Genomic DNA, 21351 nt, shown 5'->3' with positions numbered 1-21351 from the left:
GGAGGAGGTGACCAGTCCTCTGTGGAGAAAGAGGTGGTTAGGGACTATTTAGAAAAACTGGACATGCACAAGTCCATGGGGCCGGATGAGTTGCATCCGAGAGTGCTAAAGGAACTGGCGGCTGTGATTGCAGAGCCATTGGCCATTATCTTTGAAAACTCGTGGCGAACGGGGGAAGTCCTGGATGACTGGAAAAAGGCTAATGTAGTGCCAATCTTTAAAAAAGGGAAGGAGGAGGATCCTGGGAACTACAGGCCAGTAAGCCTCACTTCAGTCCCCAGAAAAATCATGGAGCAGGTCCTCAAAGAATCAATCCTGAAGCACTTACATGAGAGGAAAGTGATCAGGAACAGTCAGCATGGATTCACCAAGGGAAGGTCATGCCTGACTAATCTAATTGCCTTCTATGATGAGATTACTGGTTCTGTGGATGAAGGGAAAGCAGTGGATGTATTGTATCTTGACTTTAGCAAAGCTTTTGACACGGTCTCCCACAGTATTCTTGTCAGCAAGTTAAGGAAGTATGGGCTGGATGAATGCACTATAAGGTGGGTAGAAAGATGGCTAGATTGTCGGGCTCAACGGGTAGTGATCAATGGCTCCATGTCTAGTTGGCAGCTGGTGTCAAGTGGAGTGCCCCATGGGTCGGTCCTGGGGCCGGTTTTGTTCAATATCTTCATAAATGATCTGGAGGATGGTGTGGATTGCACTCTCAGCAAATTTGCGGATGATACTAAACTGGGAGGAGTGGTAGATACGCTGGAGGGCAGGGATAGGATACAGAGGGACCTAGACAAATTGGAGGATTGGGCCAAAAGAAATCTGATGAGGTTCAATAAGGATAAGTGCAGGGTCCTGCACTTAGGACAGAAGAACCCAATGCACAGCTACAGACTAGGGACCGAATGGCTAGGCAGCAGTTTTGCAGAAAAGGACCTAGGGGTGACAGTGGACGAGAAGCTGGATATGAGCCAGCAGTGTGCCCTTGTTGCCAAGAAGGCCAATGGCATTTTGGGATGTATAAGTAGGGGCATAGCGAGCAGATCGAGGGACGTGATTGTCCCCCTCTATTCGACATTGGGGATGCCTCATCTGGAGTACTGTGTCCAGTTTTGGGCCCCACACTACAAGAAGGATGTGGATAAATTGGAGAGAGTCCAGCGAAGGGCAACAAAAATTATTAGGGGTCTGGAACACATGAGTTATGAGGAGAGGCTGGGGGAACTGGGATTGTTTAGTCTGCAGAAGAGAAGAATGAGGGGGGATTTGATAGCTGCTTTCAACTACCTGAGAGGTAGTTCCAGAGAGGATGGTTCTAGACTATTCTCAGTGGTGGAAGAGGACAGGACAAGGAGTAATGGTCTCAAGTTGCAGTGGGGGAGGTTTAGGTTGGATATTAGGAAAAACTTTTTCACTAGGAGGGTGGTGAAACACTGGAATGCGTTGCCTAGGGAGGTGGTGGAATCTCCTTCCTGAGAAGTTTTTCAGGTCAGGCTTGACAAAGCCCTGGCTGGGATGATTTAATTGGGTATGGGTCCTGCTTTTGAGCAGGGGGTTGGACTAGATGACCTCCTGAGGTCCCTTCCAACCCTGATATTCTATGATTCTATGATGAAAAGTGCTATATAAGAGCAGTTAGGTATTTATTTATTTATTTTATCTCTTACTGAAAAAGTACTAAAGAGCTAATTTATTAAAGTACAAGAGAGCAGCAGGTAAAGAGAGAGAGAAAATATCCATTAAAAATCAAAGCCTAAAGCATCATGAAATAAAACTGAGTTGAAATAATGACACTGGATGAAAAAGTGATAGTACAATGTTATGGTTACATATCTAAACTAAAAAAAACGAGGAGTACTTGTGGTACCTTAGAGACTAACAAATTTCTGTGCCCAAATAAATTTGTTAGCCTCTAAGGTGCCACAAGTACTCCTCGTTTATTTTGCTGATACAGACTAATACAGTTACCACTCTGAAACATATCTAAACTAGTTCTCAGTAAATTTAAGAGGTGGTCTACAAACAAACCTGTACCAAAGTAACTAAATAGGCTTTAATTCAGAACTTTGTTATTTGAGAAGTGTCCTATTTAAGTCACTTTTATTCCAAAATAAGTGTGACCACACACAGATTTGCATTGAAATAACAAAAGGTCTGTGTTAAAAGTTAACCAGTGTAGTTCCATTGCAAGTTTGTGAAGGCCAGACTTAAGTCACTTCCATTGTGCATACTGTATAGACCCGAGCCTCTCGTACTTTGCACCTTCTGTATTTGTTTACATCAGTTCACAGTTAGTAAGGTTGTATGCCTTAAAGCAATGGAGAATTGGACCAGATGTTTAATACCTAATTAGGAATCAGAAATACTATATGTGTGTGACAGGGCGCGCTTACCTCTCGTGAATGCCTCCTGTCAGTTGGGTGCAAACCTGCACTCTTTCTCTGCTGGTGGTACTCCCTGTCTTTTGCCCTCATCAGGCGGGTCTTCAGTGGCTCAGCCTTCTGGCTAAGTCACACAATGTCTAAAATGAATGAAGCCCTTCTGGGGTAACAGATAAAGGACAGTCACTGTGCCCTTGTTGGTATCTGTAGCCGTGCTCCGGATTCAGTTCTTAGCCCTTTCTGGGCTAGCTTTATGTCTGTTCCTGCCCTCCAGGACTTTCGTCTTGGCAACTCTTTGGCTTTAACAGTTCTCTGGTGCCCCTTTAAGTCATGCCCTTCACTTGGGCCCCTAAACAAGACTTATCCCCTCCTCAGGGCTTAGGTCACTTCCTCGGTGGCTGTTGGGCAGGACCCAGGGTCATCCACTATTTTGTCCCAACGCGGGGTCCCTATAAACAGCAGTCATGTGCTGCTTCCCTTTAATAATTGCTGCTGCCTTCCCTGAGCTTCTTTCTACTTAGTCCCATCATCTGCTTGGGTTCTCTGTTCCGTGCTTGAGCAGGGTCTCTCCCAGGCCTCAATGCCTGGAGAATTCTTCTGTCTTCCGGTCCTTCCTTCCCCTTCTGGTCCTGGCCAGCAACTGACCTGTTCAGGCCCTGCAGTTGTTTTTAACTGAATTTGCTGGGCTCTGATTGGCTTCTTCACTGCAGCCTTTTTAGCCAGGCCTGGAGGGCCCACCCTTTACTGCTCCTTTTGTGGGGCGGGGGGTAGTAGGACCATGAGGCCTCCAGCCGGGGGTCTCAAAGGGTCCAGTACACCCCGTCACAATGTGTAATGAAGGTGAGTTTATGTCTCTTCTGACGATCTTATTTATTGTATTCCCTGACATTTTTTGTGTTTAAAAATCTGACTTTAACATTGGGGTTGGGAGTGATTTGCATTTAATGTTCTTGGTTTTTTTTCCCTTTATTTAAAAAAAAAAGTAGAGAAATAAACTATTAAAATCATCTCAGTCAGACTTTAAAGCTCACAGCAGACATTAAAATATCAGACATTAAAATAATCTCAATTCAGACTTTAAGGCTCACATTTCATTGGGGGAAAATAAGCCTTTGTATGTCTGAACTAATTTTTTGGAAGGGTGCATTCTTAGGGCGCAAGCAAATCACAATTTGCATTGTTTGCCCTAGGAATTCATATTAGTCCATATACACCAGGTCTGGCCACTGATGCCTGAAAGTGGGACAAACTGACTAGTGTAGACAGGGGTTACATCCCAACATAACCTTAAGAAAGCCAGTGCCCAGTGAACTCAGGAATTTCATGACTGTGGACTTGGATAACTGTTGCCTTACAGATGAGCTCCAGAATCCAAGCTTTTACTATCTTTTATAAGTAAGTTTCTAGGCTTCCTGATTGTGAAGTAAACCTTCTAAACATGAACTGAGGGAAAGAGGGGTGGCTTGTCCACACTATGGAGGCTCCAATGGCATATGTATGGTGCTGTGGCTACACTGCTGTAACCCTGTATTTTAGGTGCTACACCGACAGAAGGTGTTTTTCTGTTGCTGTATCAACACCACCTCCCAAGCACTGGTAGCTAGGTTGATGGAAGAAGTACTCCCGGGGGAATTCTGTGCCGCTACACATGCACATAATTCATGTGCCGTGCATAATTTTATTTTTTTCCTCAGAAAATAACTTGTCAGAAAGTTGCTGCAGTTCTACCTTTTGCCCACCAGAGGGTGCTGTGGTGCTAGAACAGAGCAGCTGCTCCCGGCCAGCCCCAGCTACCATAGGGAAGAGAAAAAATCATAGAATCATAGAATATCAGGGTCGGAAGGGACCACAGGAGGTCATCTAGTCCAACCCCTTGCTCAAAGCAGGACCAATCCCCAATTTTTGCCCCAGATCCCTAAATAGCCCCCTCAAAGATTGAACTCACAACCCTGGGTTTAGCAGGCCAATGCTCAAACCACTGAGCTATACCTCCCCCCAAAAGAGCCTACAGTGCCTTCTTCACAGCACCTGTCGGGCCAGTTCAGGAGACACACAGCGTGGGGCTGCTGGGGGGTCAGAGACAGGGCTTCATAAGGGCAAATGCAGGAAGACACACTGGAGCAGGGGCTGAATGGGAGTGGAGGCACAGGGCCACATGGGGGAAGGGGGATGGCTGAGTGAGGGCACAGGATACATGGGGATGAGTGGAGGGGGATGGCTGAAGGGATTCAGAGACACAGGGGGAGGGAGTGCAGGGCTACATGGGGGAAGGTGGATGTCTGAGTGGGAGCACAGAGAAACATGTGGGGAGAGGGTGCAGGGACACATGGGGATGAGGGGAGGGGCTGGCTGGGGGTGTGGAGGGACACATGGGGAAAGAGGGGAGTGGGTGTCTGAATTGGGGTGGAGGGACACATGGGGATAAGGGCAGATATGCCTCACTGAATGGGAGAGCCTGGGGGTCAGCCAGTGTCTGCATGGGGGAAGCTCCCTAACAATCCCACCCTGCCCCACCAAAAAACCTGTTCCATACTTTTCCCACCTATACCCATCAACCCTCCAAGTTCACACCCAGGCTTCTCCTCAGCAATTACTTCCCTCTCCCTCAGCTCCTCCGATACCCCTGACTCCCCCAAGCCTTTGTTTTGCTTCTGAGGGGTGCAGGAAATACAGTTCTGTATTGTAGTTTAAATGAATTATTACTCAGAGTTCTGTATTAATATGCCTAGTAAGAAATCTATTTGTTAAAAAACATTTCCTGAATCTATTTTGTTGTCTATATTGTTTCAGACATATTTGCTAACAAGTATTTTGAAATAAATTACCAAAATAATTGAAACTGGTGCGATTATATTGTGTTGTTTTGACAAATAAAATATGCAGAATTGTGCAGAATTTTTAAATGTGCTTAGAATTTTTAATTTTTGGCGCAGAATTCCCCTAGGAATGAAGAATGCTTCTGTTGACCCAACAATGTCTACACCAGGGACTGGGTCGGCATAGATGTATCGATCAGCTGTTCCCCTGAATGTCTGAGTATCTGTGTCAGTCTACTTTTTAAGTGTAGTCTAGGCTGCAGTGTAAACTGATGCAGTGATGTCTGCCTGAGTAGGAGGCAGCCTTCAGCAATAACTCTGAAAGATGTGAATTTCTCCATTCATCTCAATATCATAATTATTAACATTGTAAACAAAGTCACTGGTGAGCATGTTCACATCCAGCTACTGTGCTTATCCCACAAAGTATCTCCTCAGAAGCCACAAGGTCTAAAAAAGAAAAGGAGTACTAGTGGCACCTTAGAGACTAACCAATTTATTTGAGCATAAGCTTTCGTGAGCTACAGCTCACTTCATCGGAAGCATTCAGTGGAAATGAAGTGAGCTGTAGCTCATGAAAACTTATGCTCAAATAAGTTGGTTAGTCTCTAAGGTGCCACTAGTACTCCTATTCTTTTTGCGAATACAGACTAACACGGCTGCTACTCTGAAACAAGGTCTAAAGTGCCTGCTATCCAATTTCACAAATCTTCTTCCCTTTGACAACATCGGTCATACAATTATGATGTTCAGTACAAAATTCTGCAGCATATGGAAACATTAGGATCAGTGTAAAATAAATTAAATGTTATATTAAATTAAGTAACAGAAGAGATAATGTAGTGCTTGAATTATTTATTTTTATTTTAATTCTGTAAGAATCTCAATTTTTTAACTTTCTCAAAAGCTGCTGTGGAATCTTCAGTCTGCTGCACTGGAATGCTGCATAATACAGGCGGGATATTGCTGCAGAATTTAGGTCAAGTTTGTCACAGAGTACACAGGGCTGTGGCTATGACTCTGTTGGAAAAGCTATAATTGGGAGTGGAATCAGAACTGCCAAATTTCAGCCAAAGGTTGCCGAGATTCTGCATGTTCAGAGCGGGTTTGGAGTGGGTTTATTTAAACCTCTGCTTAAGATTTTTCAAAATCTTCACCATGTTCATTTTTTAAACATATAGTTGGTTTTAGGAAAATGGATTAATACTGGAGAAAAAAAGCAGAAAACAGCCACCCTATATTGTATACTCGTAATATGTGCAAAATCAGCATCAGCGCTGCACTGGAAATGTTCATATCAGAACAAATTATGGGAAAACGTCAGTGCTGTCTGTAGACTAGGTTCAGATAAACATTCTGAGGTACAGATCATAGAATCATAGAATATCAGGGTTGGAAGGGACCTCAGGAGGTCATCTAGTCCAACCCCCTGCTCAAAAGCAGGACCAATCCCCAATTAAATCATCCCAGCCAGGGCTTTGTCAAGCCTGACCTTAAAAACTTCTAAGGAAGGAGATTCTACCACCTCCCTAGGTAACGCATTCCAGTGTTTCACCACCCTCCTAGTGAAAAAGTTTTTCCTAATATCCAACCTAAACCTCCCCCACTGCAACTTGAGACCATTACTCCTTGTCCTCTCCTCTTCTGTCACTGAGAATAGTCTACAGCCATCCTCTCTGGAACCACCTCTCAGGTAGTTGAAAGCAGCTATCAAATCTCCCCTCATTCTTCTCTTCTGCAGACTAAACAATCCCAGTTCCCTCAGCCTCTCCTCATAAGTCATGTGTTCCAGACCCGTAATCATTTTAGTTGCCATTCGCTGGACTCTCTCCAATTTATCCACATCCTTCTTGTAGTGTGGGGCCCAAAACTGGACACAGTATTCCAGATGAGGCCTCACCAATGTCGAATAGAGGGGGACGATCACGTCCCTCAATCTGCTCGCTATGCCCCTACTTATACATCCCAAAATGCCATTGGCCTTCTTGGCAACAAGGGCACACTGCTGACTCATATCCAGCTTTTCGTCCACTGTCACCCCTAGGTCCTTTTCTGCAGAACTGCTGCCTAGCCATTCGGTCCCTAGTCTGTAGCGGTGCATTGGGTTCTTCTGTCCTAAGTGCAGGACCCTGCACTTATCCTTATTGAACCTCATCAGATTTCTTTTGGCCCAATCCTCCAATTTGTCTAGGTCCCTCTGTATCCTATCCCTGCCCTCCAGCATATCTACCACTCCTCCTAGTTTAGTATCATCCGCAAATTTGCTGAGAGTGCAATCCACACCATCCTCCAGATCATTTATGAAGATATTGAACAAAACCGGCCCCAGGACCGACTCTTGGGGCACTCGGCTTGATACTGGCTGCCAACTAGACATGGAGCCATTGATCACTACCCGTTGAGCCCGACAATCTAGCCAACTTTCTACCCACCTTATAGTGCATTCATCCAGCCCATACTTCTTTAACTTGCTGACAAGAATACTGTGGGAGACCGTGTCGAAAGCTTTGCTAAAGTCAAGAAACAATACATCCACTGCTTTCCCTTCATCCAGAGAACCAGTAATCTCATCATAGAAGGCAATTAGATTAGTCAGGCATGACCTTCCCTTGGTGAATCCATGCTGACTGTTCCTGATCACTTTCCTCTCATGTAAGTGCTTCAGGATTGATTCTTTGAGGACCTGCTCCATGATTTTTCCGGGGACTGAGGTGAGGCTTACTGGCCTGTAGTTCCCAGGATCCTCCTTCTTCCCTTTTTTAAAGATTGGCACTACATTAGCCTTTTTCCAGTCATCTGGGACTTCCCCCGTTCGCCACGAGTTTTCAAAGATAATGGCCAATGGCTCTGCAATCACATCCGCCAATTCCTTTAGCACTCTCGGATGCAACGCGTCCGGCCCCATGGACTTGTGCACGTCCAGCTTTTCTAAATAGTCCCTAACCACCTCTTTCTCCACAGAGGGCTGGCCATCTACTCCCCATGCTGTGATGCCCAGCGCCGCAGTCTGGGAGCTGACCTTGTTAGTGAAGAGAGAGGCAAAAAAAGCATTGAGTACATTAGCTTTTTCCACATCCTCTGTCACTAGGTTGCCTCCCTCATTCAGTAAGGGACCCACACTTGCCTTGGCTTTCTTTTTGTTCCAAACATACCTGAAGAAACCCTTCTTGTTACTCTTGACATCCCTTGCTAGCTGCAGCTCCAGGTGCGATTTGGCCCTCCTGATTTCATTCCTACATGCCCGAGCAATATTTTTATACTCTTCCCTGGTCATATGTCCAACCTTCCACTTCTTGTAAGCTTCTTTTTTATGTTTAAGATCCGCTAGGATTTCACCGTTAAGCCAAGCTGGTTGCCTGCCATATTTACTATTCTTTCGACACATCGGGATGGTTTGTCCCTGTAACCTCAACAGGGATTCCTTGAAATACAGCCAGCTCTCCTGGACTCCTTTCCCCTTCATGTTAGTCCCCCAGGGGATCCTACCCATCCATTCCCTGAGGGAGTCGAAGTCTGCTTTCCTGAAATCCAGGGTCAGTATCCTGCTGCTTACCTTTCTTCCCTGTGTCAGGATCCTGAACTCAACCAACTCATGGTCACTGCCTCCCAAATTCCCATCCACTTTTGCTTCCCCCACTAATTCTTCCCGGGTTGTGAGCAGCAGGTCAAGAAAAGCTCCCCCCCTAGTTGGCTCCTTTAGCACTTGCACCAGGAAATTGTCCCCTACATTTTCCAAAAACTTCCTGGATTGTCTATGCACCACTGTATTGCTCTCCCAGCAGATATCAGGAAAATTAAAGTCACCCATGAGAACCAGGGCGTGCGATCTTGTAGCTTCTGCGAGTTGCCAGAAGAAAGCCTCATCCACCTCATCCCTCTGGTCTGGTGGTGTATAGCAGACTCCCACCACTACATCACTCTTGTTGCTCACACTTCTAAACTTAATCCAGAGACACTCAGGTTTTTCTGCAGTTTCGTACCGGAGCTCTGAGCAGTCATACTGCTCCCTTACATACAGTGCTACTCCCCCACCTTTTCTGCCCTGCCTGTCCTTCCTGAACAGTTTATAACCATCCATGACAGTACTCCAGTCATGTGAGTTATCCCACCAAGTCTCTGTTATTCCAATCACGTCATAATTCCTTGACATCACCAGGACCTCCAGTTCTCCCTGCTTGTTTCCAAGGCTTTCTGCATTTGTATATAAGCACTTGAGATAACCTGCTGATCGCCCCTCATTCTCAGTATGAGGCAGGAGCCCTCCCTCACAGACGTTCCTGCCTGTGCTTCCTCCCGGTATCCTGCTTTCCCACTTACCTCAGGGCTTTGGTCTCCTTCCCCCGGTGAACCTAGTTTAAAGCCCTCCTCACTAGGTTAGCCAGCCTGCTCGCAAAGATGCTCTTCCCTCTTTTCGTAAGGTGGAGCCCATCTCTGCCCAGCACTCCTCCTTCATGGAACACCATCCCATGGTCAAAGAATCCAAAGCCTTCTCTCCGACACCACCTGCATAGCCATTCATTGACTTCCACGATTCGACGGTCCCTACCCCGGCCTTTTCCTTCCACGGGGAGGATGGACGAGAACACCACTTGCGCCTCAAACTCCTTTATCCTTCTACCAAGAGCCATGTAGTCTGCAGTGATCCGCTCAAGGTCATTCTTGGCAGTATCATTGGTGCCCACATGGAGAAGCAGGAAGGGGTAGCGATCCGAGAGCTTGATGAGTCTCGGCAGTCTCTCCGTCACATCGCGAATCTTAGCCCCTGGCAAGCAGCAGACTTCTCGGTTTTCCCTGTCAGGGCGGCAGATAGATGACTCAGTCCCCCGGAGGAGAGAGTCCCCGACCACCACCACCCACCTCCTTCTCTTGGGAGTGGTGGTCGTGGAACCCCCAACCTCAGGACATCGCATCTCATGCCTTCCAACCAGCGGAGTCTCCTTCTGCTTTCTCCCCCCAGACGTATCATCTGGTCCACTCTCCGCAATGGTACTTGTGGAGAGAACATGAAATGGGTTAGTTACCTGTGTCCGCGTTGCTGGAACCTGGACATTCCCCCTTCTTCTTCTGGAGGTTACATGTTGCCAAGCTTCTTCACTGGCCTCTTGGCTCTGCTGTGCAACCTGCTCTAAATCTTTAGAGCTTTGTGCCCGTAGAAGCATATCCTGACTTTTGTCCAGAAAATCCTCAGATTCTCGTATGAAACGCAAGGTCATTATCTGTTGCTCCAGACCTTCATTCTTCTCTTCCAATATGGAGACCAGCTTGCACTTTGTACAGACAAAGTCGCTTCTGTCCTGTGGAAGAAAGACAAACATGGCACATCCAGTGCAGGTCAGATGAATATCTGAACCCACTGAGATCTCATTCATCCAGCCCGCCCTGTAGATATCATCACCACAACTACTCTTGTCCCCAACAACCCAGCTCGCTCCTATTGTTGTTTTCTTGGTGGGACATTGGTGACTTATTCCCCCTTTCTAATATCTTAATGGAGAAGCAAGCAGGCCTCTGCTCTGCTGAAGTCTTCAGAGTACTTTAATCTCCTCTGTCCCCCTGTTTTCCTCTATCTGAAGTTCAGATCTTCCCCCATTGCCTCCACTCCATCCCCAGAGTTCCCCTTCCTTTCCCTCCAGTTTTCCCAATCTCTGTTTCGGAAAATGTATCAGTAAGAGTACTTCTTTGACTGATGGTACCTACTGTATTCCACTTAGGATTATATGCATGCACCATGCGTTTAGAGTCGGAGCTTTTGAAAGTAGTAGTGTCTGTTGGTCTGTGCATGTGTCCTTGTTCCATGCCCTCAGTTCCTTCTCACTGCCGCATGGTCCAAGTCAGAACCTCTTCTGTTCTCTCGTCTCTTGTGACGCACTTTTTACAATACAGGGAAAAAAGACTGTTTATTCTTGTATATAATTAGTATTTTGTTGGTTTTTGTAGTAGTTTTAGTGTTAGTAGTAGTTTTTAGAATTTTAAGGACTTTGGGATGCTGTTTTGCCGTTTTCCCATTTCCCACTCCCCCCAGCACCCACACTTGGGTACTGGATTATGCCAAAGTCACCGTGATTCAAGGTCTGTGCTTCCTGCCCTCGCTCGTTTTCGGTGAGCGGCAAGCACCAGCGCTGCCTTTACTGCTTGTGGGAAGTCCACATTGCATCCAGATGCAGTATCTGTCTCTCCTCCTAGCCGGTAACAAGAAAGGCCGGGATGTCTGCCTCAAGAATCACCTCCTGGAAGTCGTCGTGATGATGCAGTCGGATCCAGGCTGTGGAACCCCTCCTATACATGAGCCTGAGGAGTCAAGGAGTGCGCCTCATACCGTGGAGCTCCAGTCTGGTTCCACTGATATCAGCGCTATGAGTCCCATGCTGGGGCCTAGCCATGAGGCAAGGACGCATATGCATAAGCATGGCAGTAAGTCTTCCTCAAGTCCCAAGAAGGACGCTTCATCCTCTGTGAGTTCCAGCCATGGGGAAGCGGCACAATCCAAGGGTCACAAGCACAAGAAGAAGTCGAATAGGCCACTGGACCTGCTGGTTCTGGTTACTGAGCCGCATACCCCTTCTGAATTGGTACCACTGAAGTCACGGAAATCATCGGTTCTGAAGCAATCTGCTGTTCCAGGCTGGATTCCAACTCTGGAACACATGCCGCTGACACCAGGAAGCAGTCTGCACCTAGATCTCATGAACTGTTTGAGGTGAGGGCTCAACATCTCCTGGTGCATTTGCTTCCTAAGGGGGCCCGCTCCCCTGCTTTTGGTCGTGTTCCAGAGTGCTCCCTGGTGATGTGCTCAGTTCTGCTGGCTCCCCTGTTGGAACAAGGATCTGTCTTCTAGGTATCAGAGGACTCCAACGGAACACAGGGTCCGCCTCTCCTATACCGTTGGCACAAATATCCAAAGGTTCCGGCGGCTCGGTGGTAATATCCTCCCTTTCCTCAACACAGGAGCTGTTGCTATACCTTGCCCACCACAGCAACCACCTGGTTGGCCATACTGGGGGTCTTGGCTCCCGTATCTGCTTTTGGAATCTTCCTGATTGGCCTGAGAGGAGTTCCCCATCTTGCCACTCCAACCTTCATCAAGTAGACAATCGGAACCAGGGTTGGAGGATGCACTGGTTAGCCTGACTTCAGTGGTACCACCAGATCTGGATGTGGTTCCCCTTGTTGTCTCCAGATGTCATCGATTCCTTCCTCTTCACCAGACAACTACCGCCAGTTCCACAAACTGTTCCGGAGCGTGGCTGATGCCCTCCATGTTCCACTGGAGGAGATGCAGGACAGCCAACATCAGTTACTTGATATTCTGCATGCATCAGTACCTGCCAGAGTGATGCTACCAATCAACGATGCCATTCTCCAGCCAGCCTGCACTGTCTGGCATACTCCAGACACTTGCACACCCACCCTCAAGGGGGCAGAAAAAAGATGCTATGTACCTACAAAGGAGTCTGAGTTTCTGTTTTCTCACCCCACACCCAATTTCCTAGTTACTCAGATTGCTAGTGAACGGGCCAGGCAGCAGTATCGGTGTTCCAGTCCAACAGAGAAGGATGGTAAGAGATTGGACCTTCTAAGTCATAAAGTCTTTTCTTCAGCCAGCCTTCAGTTTCAGATATCTAATTACCTGGCATAACTAGCAAAATATGACTTTCTAAATTATGGCCAATTAGCAAACTTTGTGGAGAAACTTCTTCAGCAGGATTTTGACCACTCCAGGAAGGCAAACTGGTTGCCAGGATGATGTGCCAGGCCTCAGTAGATTCAGCAGACCTATCTTTGTGCCCAGTTGCATTCATCTGGTTTCCCCAGGGGGATACAGGACATAATTGAGGACCTCCCTTTCAGTGACTCTCACCTCTTCAACCAGAAGATCTATGATTCCCTGCAAGGACTCTAGAGCCATTCTGCAAATGTTGGGTATTTCTACACCAGCATCCAAGCACAAATTCTACTGCCCACCTCCTGCACGACAGTACAGCGCTCCTCAGTTCTTCCATCAGCAACCCTATGAACCTCCTCATAAGCATCAGAAGACCCAACAGTCCCATTTGCCTGGGTCATCAGCACAGTCCCCAAGAAAAAAGGGAAGATGAGGACTAGTCCTAGATCCGTCATCTCAACTGATTCATATGCAAGCCAATCATATTTTTGCTAGAAAACGGCACGTGATTTACAGCTCTTGTTATGCAAGACGCTTCCTTGTACATAGATATCCACCTGACCCACAGACAGTTCTTGAGATTTACAGTGGGCCCTTGTCACTTCCAGTACAGAGTTCTACCATTTGGTTTCACCACTGCTCCTTGGATTTTCACCGAGGTTTTCTCTGTAGTGGTGGCTCAGACTTAACATTTGAATCTCTCTTCACTTACTCTGAAGAATTACTCGGAGTGTCCCTCTGGCAGCACAATCCAGATGAGAGGCTTGAGTATCGACCTCCCTGCTGCTTCTTACTCCTCTACTCCGTAGGGATGACTGTAAATGTCAAAAAATTGACATTGGACTCCACATAGTCAGTGGAGTACAAAGCAATCTCCATTGGTAACAAAGGCCTCTTCAAGTTCACGTCTACTTGCAGTGTCCCTTGTAAAGTGCCATTTGTGCCATCGGCCCCAGTATGTCTATAGAACCAGTATTCAGCCAGGCAGCCCTAAAGAAGGGCGTTTCTGCTGAATGCACATTCAGATAGGCTCTCTGTCTACAACTCTTTCTCTTCTGCTTGGCCATTGAACCAACCCGAAAAGGAAAGCAAGAAAAACAAATACAAATGCTTACAAGATCATTGGGTTCCCAGAAAAGATAGGCAGAGCTTTTTAAGTTGTATAGGGGAACGCTCGCAGATTAAGTGTCCAATCATATATCAGTTAAGTTCACATCTTGTATTACTCTCCATCCTTCCTTTTAGATTGATTAGGTCTGTCTTAGCCTCTATATTTTTACAGGGTCTCATTAAATTCAGTTTTGCAGGTTATATTCCAGGATCTCAGAGACACTAGAGCTACTACTGTTGTTATAAGTTCTCAAAATTACAAGGGCCCTTGTGTAAAAAAACAAACAAACAAAAAAACCCAACAACAACATATACAAATTTCAAAATGGAAGTTTATTCTGAATCATAACCACTCCCCAGATCTGAGATGTTGCAGGTTTCCCCTCTTCCTGCAATTACCAGAGGCAGTTCTGCCTTTACACCAGATCCTTTGCTTTCACAAGTGCAGAGCAGCAGGTCAGCTGTCCCACCTCATCCATTAGCAATCCTAGCACTTATTTAGAATTTAGAATTTATTTTGGAATTACACTAAACAAAATCTCCCTCCATCTTTAGGAGGTCAAGGTTTCTGGAGTTCTGTCCTCTGAATGGAGCCACCTGGCAAGTTTCTTCTCTCCATTTATTTCCCACTCCTCTAAAAATAGTGGTGAAGGCTAAATGAAATGGGAAAAAAATCAAGAGATCCTCTCAGGAACCAAAGAACACACAACCACACTCTGTCTGCAGACCTGCACTCTGCTCAGCATCTGGACATCATGCTCAGGCCTCCATATCCTTCCCCACACCAACTGTAATACCTCCAGATGCACCTCCATAAGGTCAAATCACTCCTTCTTGGCACTTGTCCAGTTTCATATTAAGGGATGAGGAGCACCACAGTGAAACCTAAGAGTCCTTCCTACCAGAGAAGGGACTCAGTTTACCTGGGGGCAAAATGTGAGTTTGAACCGCTAGGGGGAAGCTCACACCCAACAGTGGAGCCAATTGTTCCGGTCCAAATCATCAGCATGATGCCTCTGGGTCGACTTCAAATTCAGAAAAATGCCTAGGGGGCAGGGTATTCCACATATCAAAGACTTAGATCTAATGACTTTTGACAGGTGAGTATAGGAAATATTGCAACACAGATGCTCCCTCAAGCTCAAGGTGCCTCAAAATCCCTTTTTGTCCCCTCTTGAAGCTTGAGAGATGTCATAATACATCAAACCATCCTGCATACAGTCTCACGTCTCCCTGAGCTGAGTCCCTTAAGATAAAAAGTGCTCAGGGTTCTACTCCAGATTCTTTGAAGTACAAAAACGATGAGGAATTTGAACCATATGAGATTTCAAAAGAGAGTGAACAAGTCAATGAAGGTGATGAAATTCAGGATGGAAATGCTCTCTTTTGATAATACTGAAATCACTTGTGGAGATCAATAGAGGGTTGCTGGACTTTACAGAAGCTCTATATGTGTTTTACAGTTAGGCCCTATGATTGGAAAATTCTCTGGTTTGCCAACAGAAATCATCACTGCTGATACGACATGGTCTTTCTGCCTTTCATGGTTTTCATGAAGCTATTGGTAGGTGATAATAACCAGATTGGTGAGTTTAGGATCTGAGCAACAGTCATCAGAACTGATCCCAGGAGACCTTGCAGCAAGTAATTCTGGCAGTGCTCTTCAGGCACTGGGGTTTGTGACAAACTTGAAAGAAAATCTCTGGACTCTCTGAGGATTGTCTATGTAGACGTCAACATTGACGCAAGGAGGGCTCTAGTCCTCTCAAGGTAGAGGATGTTTGCGACAAGGTTCAAGTACTTATCCATGAGATATCACAGAACCAAGTGACATACCTCTGTTTTATGCAGTTCCCTGATCTTCTATTCTCATGCATAGAGATTACTCCATGGGCAAGACTGCCCATGAAAGAACTTCAGAGATTCCTCTTATGGGCTTGGAATGATTCTCAAGCAAGGTAATGAAAAGGAAAGATGCTGTCCAGTGTGATCAAGTCTCCCAGGTGATGGAAGCAGGAAATCCCTGTAATAGTAGAATTTTTCTTTCACCATCTGAACCTCAAAATCCTAACCGCTGACTCCAGCATTTTAGGGTTGCAAGGACATATAGGACATCACAATACACAGAGAAGTGTGGTCAAACTCAGAGATGATTTTTAGAGCATCAGTTCTGTAGCAGAAAAAGAATCCAGGTGGGCTGTTCAGCACTTCTCTGATCACCTGAGAAAGATGCATGTCTTGATTTAATCACAAAAACATGATGTACAAAAAAAACATGGTGTACAAAAACGTAAAATATTGAGATTATGTCTAAATCTGGAAGCAATGCAGATCCTTTCCTGGATGGAATGTCACTTAGCCTTCCTTAAGATGAGCCACATAAAAGGGACTTGTAACACAAATGCAAGCTGGCTACGCTGTCAGCAGGTAAACAACTCAGAGTAGTCCCTGAATCAAGGTGGACCTGTTCAAATTCAGTCAAAATGTGAAAATCAGACTTTTCTTCATCAGAAAAGCAGACCAGAAATCACTGGGAAAATATGCCTTGACTCACGGAAGGTTGAATCTGTTTCTCTATGCAAAAAGAAAAGGAGTACTTGTGGCACCTTAGAGACTAACAAATTTATTTGACCATAAGCTTTCGTGAGCTACAGCTAAGATTGGAGAAACAACAGTTTCTTCCCTCCTCTCGCCTCCCCAGAGATACGTCCCCTCCACCCACTGAAGGTCTCTTCATCCATTTAAACCCCAATCTGCAGCCTTTGGGAAGCCCAAGGAGAGGCTCATGGCAGGATGGGCTCCATGTCTGCCCTGCTCCGGCTGCTGCTGTGTAACACTCCAATGTCACATGTGCAGTGCCTGGGCAGTGTCCACTGTGGAGTGTGACCCTGGCTGGCACAAGCTGCTCTGCCAGGGCCGCAGCTCACCCCTGCCTCACACCTTCGCCTCTAACATGGCGTCCATCAGCCGGGCGCTGCTTGCGATGGCTGTCGTCAGGAGTATAAACTTGTATCCTTTCTCCTTCCCCAGGAATCGGAGAGCAGAGATCTCAGAAAAGGTGCAGCCTCCCAGGAAGACTGCTAGGATGACACGCTGCACCTCCCAGGCAGGATTCTCCTGCATGACCAAACTCATTGCCATTCAGCAGGCGCACCACCTCCTCCAGGCTCAGCCAGCCCTTGCACTCCAGCATCCGATGAAGTGAGCTGTAGCTCACGAAAGCTTATGCTCAAATAAATTGGTTAGTCTCTAAGGTGCCACAAGTACTCCTTTTCTTTTTGTGAATACAGACTAACACGGCTGCTACTCTGAAACCTGTTTCTATATGCTTTCCCTCCTGTTCTGCTACTAGGAAAAGTAATTCCAAAGATCAAGAAAGAGGAAGCTATGGCCATTCTCATTATCCTAGACAAAATCTCCTCTTTTATCTATTATTTGAACCTGACAGCGTGGCTTATGAATGGCATCTCCTAAACAAGATGAAATACTTCTCTAAAGGAATAAATTATTCTCCTAGCCTGCCATAGGCTTTTTTGCCTACATGAAGGTAAGGCTGAGCCCTGGAACCTCATGGACAAGTCTGAACTGTATATTTTAGGAAAAGAAGTCTAGCTTGAGTGTCTCCGATTGCAGGAGAGATCCGTCCCCAGAAAGGAAATTGTTGGGTAACAAATTTTCCATTATCCTTGGTCATATCTAATTCTATCTTTATTCTGAGGGAACATAATGCAATTTCAGAACTGTAGCACTGCAAAGCACAGTGAAGGCACTATTGATAGGAGCACTGAAACATTTTACTTCTGGCTATTCCAGCATTTGGAGATCCCATTTAGCTGTAGCTCACGAAAGCTCATGCTCAAATAAATTGGTTAGTCTCTAAGGTGCCACAAGTACTCCATTTCATTTATTTCTTAATGATTCATAATGAATAAATTTAGTATTTCAAAATATCCACTTTTTAATAGTTTTGTAAAAATGATTTCTCCTGGTGGTAGACTGGTTTTGGTCTTGTTCCATGTGTTAATGAATAGAGGTGCTAGACTAGTCCCTGAGTGTAGTTCCCAAATGGTCATACGCTGTCATGTAGTTGCCCAAAAGCAGTTCTTTACGCTATCCAAGTCCATCCCAAGATTTCGAATGGAAAACAAACAGATCATGTTCAGAAGAGATCCAATCCATCCTTAATAAAAATAGGGAATCCTCTACAAGGAAGTATTATACTGCCAAATGGAAGCGGTTCTCCCTCTGCTGTCAGCAATGTCACTTACCTGTAGAGGAACCTGTGGCCCTCTATGGACTATCTTCTTTCCATACAGGCATTGTGTCTTTCCATTAGTTCACTGTGCATACATTTAATGGCTACTAATGCCTTCCATCCCCTGGTGGAGAACTGCTCTGTTTTCACCTATCCTATAACTCTGGGGTTCGTAAAAGGTATCATCAGAACCTTTCCCCTGGTATTAAAACCTATATCTGCCTGGCATCTGAACTTGATACTGTCAGTGCTCATGAACCTGCCATTCAAGCCTTTGGTCACTTCTTCTGTTTTACACCTTTCTATGAAAACAACCTTCCTACCAGCAATCACGTCTGCCAGGAGAATGGGTGAGCTCAGGGCCCTCATGGCGGACTCTCCCTACTTAATCTTTCATAGGGATAAAGTGTCCTTAAGATTTCATCCCTAAGGTTCCCTCTGATTTTCACTTGAATCGAACTGTCCACTTCCTCTTTTTCTACCCAGAATCTCACATCAACAAGGATACAGAAGATTGAATTCACTGGGTGTCCACAGAGCTTTGGTCTGCTACTTGGAAAGGACAGAGCCCTTTGGGAAGTCTTAGACACTTTGTTTCCATTACCGAGCAAATGAAGGGGAAACCCGTCTCTTTGTAAAGACCCTTTAAATAGATTTTGTGCTACATCCTCCTTTGCTATGAACTCATAGAGTCCTTTCCCTACAGGTGTCAGGGCTGCTCAACCAGAGCACAGGCCACCTTGGTGGCTTCCCTGCAAGGAATTCCCCTCTTAGAAATCTGTAGAGTAGTGAATGGGGCTTAATACACACTCTTACTAGACATTATGTCCTTGTTCAAGCTTCATCCATGGATTCCTCCTTTGGTTCAACGATCTTTCTATCTGTGGTGTAACATACTTCCTCACACCCTCCTCCTCAATGAGTACTGTTTGGGAGTCGCCCACAGTAAACACCCTTAGGGACAAGCACTCAAAAACAAAAAAAAACCTTATAGTAACTGGAGTTGGAGCTGTGCGGTCCCTGTGGGTATTCACGACCTGCCCTCCATCCCCTCTGCTTGAATCTTCACTTTATTCACTGTAGTGTAGGAACTGGGGAGGTGGTTGGTGCCTTTTATGCCCTTGGTTCAGGCCACAGGGAGGTATAGGGCACAGGTATGGACCAACTGCTACTGAAAAATCTTCTGGTCACAGGCACATAGGGTGCGTGTGCAACCACAGTAAATACCCATAGGGACCACACGTCTCAAATAATGCATTATGATATGGTAATTCACCTTACTTTTTCCAACCCAACCTGATCTCTTTCACTAGCATACCTCAAAATGAAATAGAACCTCTCTTCAGTGGAAACCATACTTAAATCCCCTTCATTTTCAGTTTTACGTGGGATAAATTTTAATTTTCACTGCTAGAATTTAAAACAAAAGTGTAAGGTTAGAGTGTAATAAGTCTTTTCTGATATCCTGAAGGTCTGAGGAATTTAGAAACTTTGTTTGTTTTATTATTGTTGGACTATAAGGTGGATAGGAAGTTGGCTAGATTGTCGGGCTCAATGGGTAGTGATCAATGGCTCCATGTCTAGTTGGCAGCTGGTATCAAGCGGAGTGCCCCAAGGGTTGGTGCTCGGGCCGGTTTTGTTCAATATCTTCATCAATGATGTGGAGGATGGTGTGGATTGCACCCTCAGCAAGTTTGAAGATGGCACTAAATTGGGAGGAGAGGTAGATACGCTGGAGGGTAGGGATAGTATACAGAGGGACCTAGACAAATTAGAGGTTTGGGCCAAAAGAAATCTGATGAGGTTCAACAAGGATAAGTGCAGAGTCCTGCACTTAGGACGGAAGAATCCCATGCACCGCTACAGACTAGGGACCGAATGGCTCGGCAGCAGTTCTGCAGAAAAGGACCTAGGGGTGACAGTGGACGAGAAGCTGGATATGAGTCAACAGTGTGCCCTTGTTGCCAAGAAGGTCAATGGCATTTTGGGATGTATAAGTAGGGGCATTGCCATCAGATCAAGGGACGTGATCGTTCCCCTCTATTCGACATTGGTGAGGCCTCCTCTGGAGTACTGTGTCCAGTTTTGGGCCCCACACTACAAGAAGGATGTGGAAAAATTGGAGAGAGTCCAGCAGAGGGCAACAAAAAGGATTAGGGGAGTGGAACACATGATTTATGAGGAGAGGCTGAGAAAACTGGGATTGTTTAGTCTGTGGAAGAGAAGAATGAGGGGGGATTTGATAGCTGCTTTCAACTACCTGAAAGGGGGTTCCGAAGAGGATGGATCTAGACTTTTCTCAGTGGTACCAGATGGCAGAACAAGGAGTAATCGTCTCAAGTTGCAGTGGGGGAGGTTTAAGTTCGATATTAGGAAAACCTTTTTCACTAGGAGAGTGGTAAAACACTGGAATGCGTTACGTAGAGAGGTGGTGGAATCTTCTTCCTTAGAAGTTTTTAAGATCAGGCTTGAGAAAGCCCTGGCTGGGATGATTTAGTTGGGGCTTGGTTCTGCTTTGAGCAGGGAGTTGGACTAGATGACCTCCTGAGGTCCCTTCCAACCCTGAGATTCTATAATTACTTGTCAAATTATCTCACTTCTTAATAATAGCATGGTGTTTTGCATCCTTAAAGCAATAAACAAATTACTAATCATCACAACAGTCTACTCAGTTTGGCAAATAGTAGTATTCCCATTTTACAAATAGAGAAAGTTAGAGTTGTGACTTGCTCAAGGTCACAGAGGGATTCATTTTTAGAATGAATTTCAGAATGTTGTAGTTCCTGGGTCTCAGTGTTACACGCCGTCCACTAAGCCATTCTGTCCTCTTCCCTAGAATTTAACTTACGTTTATTTTTGTTTTGTGTTCATTGTCATTTTTAGGAAGAAGAGTCCTGTTTTGAGCAACAAAATCTCTGTAGGTTTCCAGACTTAACAAACCTGTCTTCCGTAGTTAAGGTTTCTAAGTATGCTTTGCTCAAGAAAAGGGTGATTTCTTGAAAAGACTTTTGTTCTTAAAACTTCAACTGTCCATTAAATATTCCCCGAGAGTCTTGGTTCTCACTTTAGATTTAAAGGTTAGCTGCTGCTTCTGCAGTTCTTCCAAGGAGCTCCTGGAATAATGGA

The 21351-nt window shown here is 45.6% G+C and overlaps 1 protein-coding gene across 24 annotated transcripts in view; it reads left to right on the top strand.

Moving 5' to 3' along the window:
- The window catches only part of EIF4G3 (eukaryotic translation initiation factor 4 gamma 3), a 449900-nt gene that overhangs the window by 276489 nt on the left and 152060 nt on the right, over window positions 1-21351 (top strand). The gene's annotated exons all lie outside the window — the stretch shown is intronic.

Source organism: Eretmochelys imbricata, chromosome 18 (assembly GCF_965152235.1).
Source record: "Eretmochelys imbricata isolate rEreImb1 chromosome 18, rEreImb1.hap1, whole genome shotgun sequence".
Classification (NCBI taxonomy): Eukaryota; Metazoa; Chordata; order Testudines; family Cheloniidae; genus Eretmochelys; species Eretmochelys imbricata.
This window is presented reverse-complemented; position numbering and strand designations above follow the sequence as displayed.